Source organism: Malus domestica, chromosome 12 (genome assembly GCF_042453785.1).
Source record: "Malus domestica chromosome 12, GDT2T_hap1".
Classification (NCBI taxonomy): domain Eukaryota; kingdom Viridiplantae; phylum Streptophyta; class Magnoliopsida; order Rosales; family Rosaceae; genus Malus; species Malus domestica.
Genome location: NC_091672.1, coordinates 13,704,948 through 13,713,066, shown reverse-complemented (window position 1 = coordinate 13,713,066; position 8,119 = coordinate 13,704,948). Strand labels below are relative to the sequence as shown.

At 40.4% G+C, this 8,119-nt stretch overlaps 1 non-coding gene across 1 annotated transcript; it reads right to left on the bottom strand.

Annotated features, from left to right (window-relative positions):
• Window positions 1-4,506: 4,506 nt before the first annotated feature.
• Window positions 4,507-4,617, bottom strand: LOC114821876 (small nucleolar RNA R71). The gene has a single exon (XR_003769713.2). It is a non-coding gene; the product is annotated as a small nucleolar RNA R71 (small nucleolar RNA).
• Window positions 4,618-8,119: the final 3,502 nt, after the last annotated feature.

Sequence of the window (8,119 nt, the reverse complement as noted above, 5' to 3'; positions counted from 1 at the left end):
CCGCAACCTTCAAAGATATGGTGTTTGTAATTGAGTTTGTGTTGGAGCAAGCAAGTAAGCCATATTCTCCAACTTCGATTTTATTATATACTAACTTTCTGATTTTGATAATTCAGGCACCTACACTAGAGTTTAAACCATTGCCGGATCACGTCAAGTATCACCTTCCATTCAAGGATCAATTCCATGGTATAGGCCCTATCCAAGTTTAAAAGGAAGTTTCGTCCGGCTGGAAGACGTTAAAGCAAGCGCTTCTTAGGAGGCAACCCATGTATTCAAATGAGGAAGATTTTTGAATCGCTCCACAATCAGTTTTGCGTTTCTAAAAACCTTTCCTTTTTTGCGTTTTATTTTGCCATGATTTTCATTTTTATTTGTTGCTTGTTTAATTGTTTTTGGTGTGGGTTTGTTTTTGAAAAATTGACAGATATCCAAGGTATTTTTACATTCATTTTCATGAAAAAAAAAAGAACATTAAGTAGAAAATACAAGAGGAAGCCTTCACAAAGGCTGCTTAGGAGAAGTCTCAGTAGTCGGCGGAGCCTCAGTAGTTGGTGGAGCCTCAGCAGTCGGTGGATCTCCAGAAAGACGAGGCATCGGAGGTTGATCATTTGGAGCTTCATTACGTGGTACAGCCCTAGAAGATGAAGGCAAATGCTGTTGGAACAAACCCACAAACCTCTGATGATCAAGTAAAATTTAACCATCAGATTCCTGCATCTGGTCAACCTTCCTCTTCATGTTTGTAGCACAGCTATGTGCGAGCTTGTGCAACTGTTTATTCTCATGCTTGAGCCCTCTAATCTCCTATTTCAAACTCATCACTTCAGCCGCCAACGATTCAACTTGACGGGTTCGAGCAAATAGGCGATGTGCCATATTAGACACAGAACCTGCACACTGCACACTGAGAGCCAGAGAATCCTTAACACCCAACTCATCAGACCGTTTAGAAAGCAGTCTGTTATCTTTGGGAGTGACAAGGTTTCGGGCCACCACCGCAGCGGTCATATCCTTCTTCATCACCGAATCCCCAACGGTAAGAGGACCAGTATGGGATATGAAGGATGGGTGCCTCTTCAACAAGGTTCAAGTTAAAACGACGGTTGGAGGGGCTAGACATTTTCAAAGGTGTTGAAGAAAAGGTCGGACAAGTCAAGATCGTAGAAGAGCAAGAAGGGAGTTTCTACAGGCAGAAATTCAAGTGTGCTTTGAAACGTACTGCGCACCTCTGTAAAATCCAGCACTCGACGGGATTTCAAAGAGGCGAGCTCAAAAATCGAAGAGGCCAATTTAAAAATCGAAGAGGCGCTAGCTTTCTCAAAAGCTGGGCTTGCTCAGAAACCACGGGCCAATCTTCTTTTCCAGATTTGTCCGCACGTGTCACATGCAACCTCTGCACCCGACGGAGCTCAGAACTCGAAGAGGCAAGCTCAGAAATCGGAGAGGCATCTGCTTTTCCAAACATGTCAGCATGTGTCACATACACACTCAGCTTTGCGGAAATCACGGGTAGTTTGTCGAAGTGTCGGTTTCAGATATCGAAGAGGCACTTGCTTTTCCAGACATGTCAGCACCTGTCACATGCATACTCAGCTATGCGAAAATCACGGGCAGTTTGTCGAAGTGCTGATTCCAAATATCGAAGAGGCATCTTCTATTCCAGACGTGTCAACGCCTCTTACATGCACACTCAGCCTTACGAAAATTACGGACAATCTGTCAAAAATTTCTTATAAAGTAGAAGGCATGTGAAGTTTACTGTTAAAACATCCAACGGTTGCCGACAAGAGTGAAAGAATAGTACCAGTTATTAATTCCTATAAATGTCAACTTTCACCCTCTATTGCAAGGCAGACATACATAACCTTTCTTCATCTCCGAGAATGCCTTCCCAACGAAGCATCTCGAGTCACTCATTGTTCCTTATTCCTTGGGGTACCTATGCAAACAATTCATCCAAAGCAAATGTATTTCATATCATGAAGGTTGAAAGCAAAAGTATCTCATATCATGCTTTCTCCATGTACTTCTCCTTGTCGTTGTTTTCATCTGCGGGACAAGGAGAAAGAGAGCAATCAGCGAGCACTTGGTATCAATCTTCTGATCTGGAACCGACTGTCTGGAACCCCTTCCTGATTGCTTACCTAGCCTTGCTGATAGTTCATATTTTGTGTGCATTTATATACTCCATATTTGCCATCTTTGTGATGTTTTTTATCAAACTAGTTGCATTTTACATTATTTGGTGTTAGTGTGTAGCCACGTTTGTATTAGGATCAATTGGAAGGCAAATGAAGTAAAAGCACCTTTGGTAACCGAGCATTATTTCAAGCATGGAGAAGATCTTGATGAGTTAATTTGAAGTCCAAATGAAGAATCTAGGACGAGTTTGGCTGCTGGAATTTCAGGAAATAATGTGGAAGGAAAAGGGTGCAATTCGGACAGTTTGGGTGATTATATGCAAGGCAAAAACATTGGGTTCAGATTGGGTGGTTTCACACACCTTGCCATACATTACATTACCTTTCCAACCCCCTTGTTCACCAGGAACATGCACTCCCATTAGTTAAAACATTCAGCCACATTCTCACTGACAAATTCATCCATGCCGTGTAATTTTATATCCATTGCCAGCCTGTCCTTGCAGTCATTCCACATGCATCTTCAATTAAAATGGCAACATGCATGCATATTCCCCCTGGTGAAAAGCACTCACCATTTCAGAGATCCAATTCCCCCATCATCATACACACAAGCATCTCATACTTTACATTTTCAGATCCAATCTTGGAAAGGGATTCGCATGCTATCCTAAAAACTCCATATAAGATTAGCTTCTTTAAGAAAATCGGGGATTATTACATTCATGCCATTTTTTTCATTCACACAGCCATTCCATCTCTGTCCATTCCCTCTCCCATTTTACAGAAACCATTCAACCATAGCCGCACCACCTTCATCTACACCACACTTGGAGAGCTCGCACTAAAGGCAACTCTCAAGGGATTTTCGACACCAGCTTTGTTCCAAGGGTTTCTTCTTCTTAATTCTATGTACACTCATGTTATATATTTCTATGTCAAATCTTTGTAAACATGAAGTGTAACTAATCTCATTCTAGGGATTCGATGTAGCCTAGCAAGATTGCCATGTAGTTAATTCGGAATGCTCAGTTTATCCTTCTATTTCTTGTTTCATTCTCTGATTTAATTGTGACTTTGTGTGTTGGTTTTAATGCTTGATCACCATTTGAATTAACCATAAGTTGTCTAGCCAATCTTAAAGCACACATCATGCATAACTTTGGCAGATATGGGAATGATTGAAGGAAACGTTTTGCAAACATCCTGCCAAGTGTTTCTTTGGTTTTATGAAAGTTTCTTATGCATAACACATTCTTGATTAGGAGCCGAAGTTGAACATCACAATTAGGTTCATGACTAGGAATATTTGATCAAATCCACACATCATATGGTTGATCATATCTAAGTGAAACAAACTCAAGAAATAGATAGATGGCTGAGCATAAACTGACTTAACAAACATGGAATCAATTTAGCAATGGTGAAACCGAATCCCTAACCTCATCTCCATTGATACTATCTCATTTCATTACTTGTAGATTCATTTACTTGTGTTCATTTCATTTCCGTGTGTTTCAAGTTACAACATCAAATCTGTCTAAAGTGATTAGTTTTATTTTCTAATAGGGTTCTTGCAAAACAAGTGGTTATATAGGTCTAATTAGTCCCTGTGGATTCGACACCCTTACTTGTGTTATTATACTCAACATGTTTTTAGCACTAGGAAGGAAATACATCAACAAAAAATGGCGCCGTTGCCGGGGACTGATTTCAGTCCCTTGTAATTGCTTACTTTGCTATTAAACCTTGTTCTTTTCATTTTAAGTTGAGTTTTGATTTTTATTCAAACTTGTTTATTTTGTTTCAGATAGTATATGTCAAATAGACTTTTTGAGTTAGGCCAAAGAATTGAACGGTTAAAGGGCAACAATTTGGACAACTTTGTGCCAACAAGTTCATCATTTGTCCGAGAAGAAGAGGAAGGGAATTCGTCTAGTTCCACAAGTGAAAGATCTGAGCACATTAATTGGGAAAGAGAAGAAGAAATGGCTGGCAACCAAGATGAGCTTCGAGCCTTGGAGGACTTTGCTCAGCCAATCATACCAAACTCCCCTTCATGCATCTTGCTGTCCACAGAAGCTAGAAACTATGATCTTAAATCTTCACATTTTCATATGCTTCCTTCTTTTTATGGCATACCTAATGAAGATCCTTTAGCTCATGTTAAAGAATTTTACAATGTTGTGAGTGGTTTACCTTTGCAGGGAGTAAGTGAAGCAAATTTGAGGATGAGAGTGTTTCCTTACACTTTGAAAGATAAGGCCAAGAGTTGGTTGATGACTCTAGCACCGGGTTCCCTCACCACATGGGATGCCGTGGCTAAGAAGTTTTTGGAGAAGTTCTTTTCCACTCAAAAGACAACCACATTAAGGGGACAAATCTTCAACTTCAAACAAGATGATGGAGAACCTTTCAATGAGTGTTGGGAGCGTTTTAAAGGCCTTTTGTTGCAATGTCCACACCACGGGTTACCTCTTCATTTACAAATGCAAATTTTCTATGATGGATTAACCCAAACATGTCAATCAACTGTTGATAATGCCGCAGGTGGAGCTTTAAAAAAAAAGAATGCTCAAGAGTCATATAACATTTATGAGATGTTGGGGTCTAATGCTCAACACAAAGATTTAAGGGGTAAGAAAATTGGAGTATATGAAGCAAGTTCTAATCATGATCTTTCATTGCAGGTAGCTAACCTAGAAAGAAAGCTTGAATCCGTGCTCAACATGGTACCAAAAGCAAATGAGGTGTGTGCCATTTGCAACATACCAAACCACCCTACTCATCAATGTCCATCTAGGGAGGCGTATCCCGAGTTTGTTCAAGAGCAAGTGAACCTCATGAATTCTTACAATCAAAGGCCAAGGAATGATGTGTATTCAAACACATATAACCCAGGGTGGAGAGATCATCCCAACCTTTCATGGAAGAACAACAACTTCCAAAACTTCCAACCAAAACCTGCCCCTACACTTGAGGATACGGTTAAGTTGTTAGCTCAAAACACCTTGCAATTCCAACAAGCCACAAATAGCACTTTCCAACAACATTCGGCGGCTTTAAACAAAATGGAGACACAATTGGGACAGATTGCTGATGCCTTGAACCAAAGAGAGGTTGGAAAGTTTCCAAGCCAACCCGTGATACTCCAAAGGAACCAAGAGCAAGCCAAAGCAATCACTACACTCATAAATGGTAAGGTGATAGATAATAGAGTTGGAAATGAAGTTACTAACGAATTTGATCATGTGAATGTAGGAGGAAATGAGAAACCAAATGAGGAACCAAGCCATGCTACTTCCTCACTTGAAGCACCAAATCTTCACAAGGCCGAGAAACCTTACACTCCACCAATACCATTCCCTGGAAGACTTGCCAAGAGCAAGCAGGATAAGTCATTTAAAGAAATTTTTGATATTCTAAGTAAGGTGAATGTTAACTTACCTTTGCTTGATGTCATTAGGAACATGCCGGCTTATGGGAAATTCTTCAAAGAGTTAAATAACTACCAAATGAAGTATGGACCACATGAGAAGGTAGTGGTGTCTGAGAATGTAAGTGCAGTGTTGCAAAGAAAACTCCCACCAAAGCTCAAGGATCCAGGAAGTTTCTCTATCAACATCACCATAGGGGACAAGAAAGTAGAGAAGGCAATGCTTGATTTGGGTGCTAGCATCAACTTAATGCCTTATTCCGTGTACCTTCAACTAGGTTTGGGGGAATTGAAGGCCACCACCATTTCATTACAACTTGCGGACAGATCCGTGAAATATCCAAGAGGTATAGTAGAGGATATTCTAGTTCAAATTGATAAACTAATATTGCCTGCGGATTTTGTAGTGTTGGACATGGAAGAAGCCCCTATACATGACCGAGAGTTGCCTATTTTGCTTGGAAGACCATTTATGGCCACGGCCAAGACCATCATTGATGTGCAAAATGGACTCCTCACTATGTCCGTGCTAGGAGAGACCGTCCAATTCAAAGTATTTGAGTCTCTTTCTCACCCTTCTTCATCCCTTGATTGCTATGCCATTGATGTGCTTGATTCGCTTGTTTTCTCTAAGTTCTTGCAGGCACAATCTAATGAACCAGTACAAACCGTTTTGAGTCAATCTCAAGATGAGTTTGATGAAGAAGATGCACTCATGGAAGTGGTAGCTGCTTTGGAGGCATTGGCACCGTATCCTTTAAATGTTTCACCTATTGTAGAGCCTTTAGAACCATCAAGGTCACATCTAATCCCTTCCATTGTTAAGGCACCAAAACTTGAACTTAAACCACTTTCACCACATCTAAAATATGCATATCTAGCTGAACTTGAAACTCTCCCAGTTATCATAGCTTCTGACCTCACCCCTAATGAAGAAGATAAACTACTTAGGGTGTTAAAAGAGTCCAAATCAGCTATTGGATGGTCTATTGCAGATATCAAGGGAATAAGCCCTACAAGGTGCATGCATAGGATTCTTTTGGAGGAAGGAGCAAAGTCAACCCGTGAACCACAAAGAAGGCTCAATCCACACATGAAGGAAGTTGTGAGGAATGAAGTGTTGAAGTTGTTAGATGTGGGGATCATATATCCCATTTCTGATAGCAAATGGGTGAGTGCTATTCAGGTGGTACCTAAGAAGGTGGGAATCATGGTGATGAAGAATGAAAACAAAGAGCTTGTGCCCACAAGGCCCACGGCTAGTTGGCGTGTTTGCACAGATTACAGGAAGTTGAATTCTAGCACTAGAAAAGATTACTTTCCTATGCCTTTCATAGATCAAATGCTTGAGAGATTGGCAGGGTACTCACACTATTGTTTTCTTGATGGTTACTCAGGTTACAATCAAATTGCAATTGCTCCGGAGGATCAAGAGAAAACTACCTTCACGTGCCCATTTGGCACATTTGCATATAGGAGAATGCCTTTTGGACTTTGCAATGCTCCAGCAACATTCCAAAGATGCATGTTGGCAATCTTTTCTGACATGGTGGAAAGATTCATTGAGGTATTTATGGATGACTTTTCAGTGTTTGGTTCCTCTTTTGATGAATGTCTTAACCATCTCTCTTTAGTACTTGAAAGATGTCAGGAAACAAATTTGGTTCTCAATTGGGAAAAATGCCAATTCATGGTAAAACAAGGAATTGTTTTAGGACATGTAATCTCTAGCAAAGGAATGGAGGTGGACAAAGCCAAAATTGACATCATCACCAATATGGCAGCTCCCACAACCGTGAAGGGAGTGAGAAGTTTTTTGGGACATGCAGGCTTTTATCGACGTTTCATTAAAAACTTTTCAATGATCACTCGCCCATTATGCAATCTGCTAGCTAAAGATGTTGAATTTCATTTTGATACAGGTTGTATGGATGCATTCAATACTTTGAAACAAGAACTAACCTCGGCTCCTATCATTATGGCACCAGATTGGTCTTTACCTTTTGAATTAATGTGTGATGCCTCTGACTATGCTATTGGTGCAGTTTTAGGACAAAGGGTGAACAAGCTCCCACATGTGATCTACTATGCAAGCCGGACTCTAAATGATGCTCAACTCAACTATTCCACAACTGAAAAGGAGTTGCTTGCTATTGTTTTTGCCTTAGAGAAGTTTCGGTCATATCTTGTGGGATCTAAGGTTATTGTGTTTTTTGATCATGCAGCCCTTAGGTACTTGATGACAAAGAAGGATGCTAAACCGCGCTTAATTAGATGGATACTCTTACTACAAGAGTTTGACTTGGAAGTTCGAGATAAGAAGGGAAGTGATAATGTTGTGGCTGACCATTTGTCACGGCTTAATGAGAACCATAGAGTTGGACAACCTTTGCCTCTAAATGAATCATTTCCAGATGAACAACTCTTTGTTGTTCAAGAAAAAGAACCATGGTATGCGGATTTTGTAAATTATCTTGCTTGTGGTGTAATGAGAAACGACATGTCTTTTCAGGAAAGAAGGAAGTTCCTTGCCATGGTA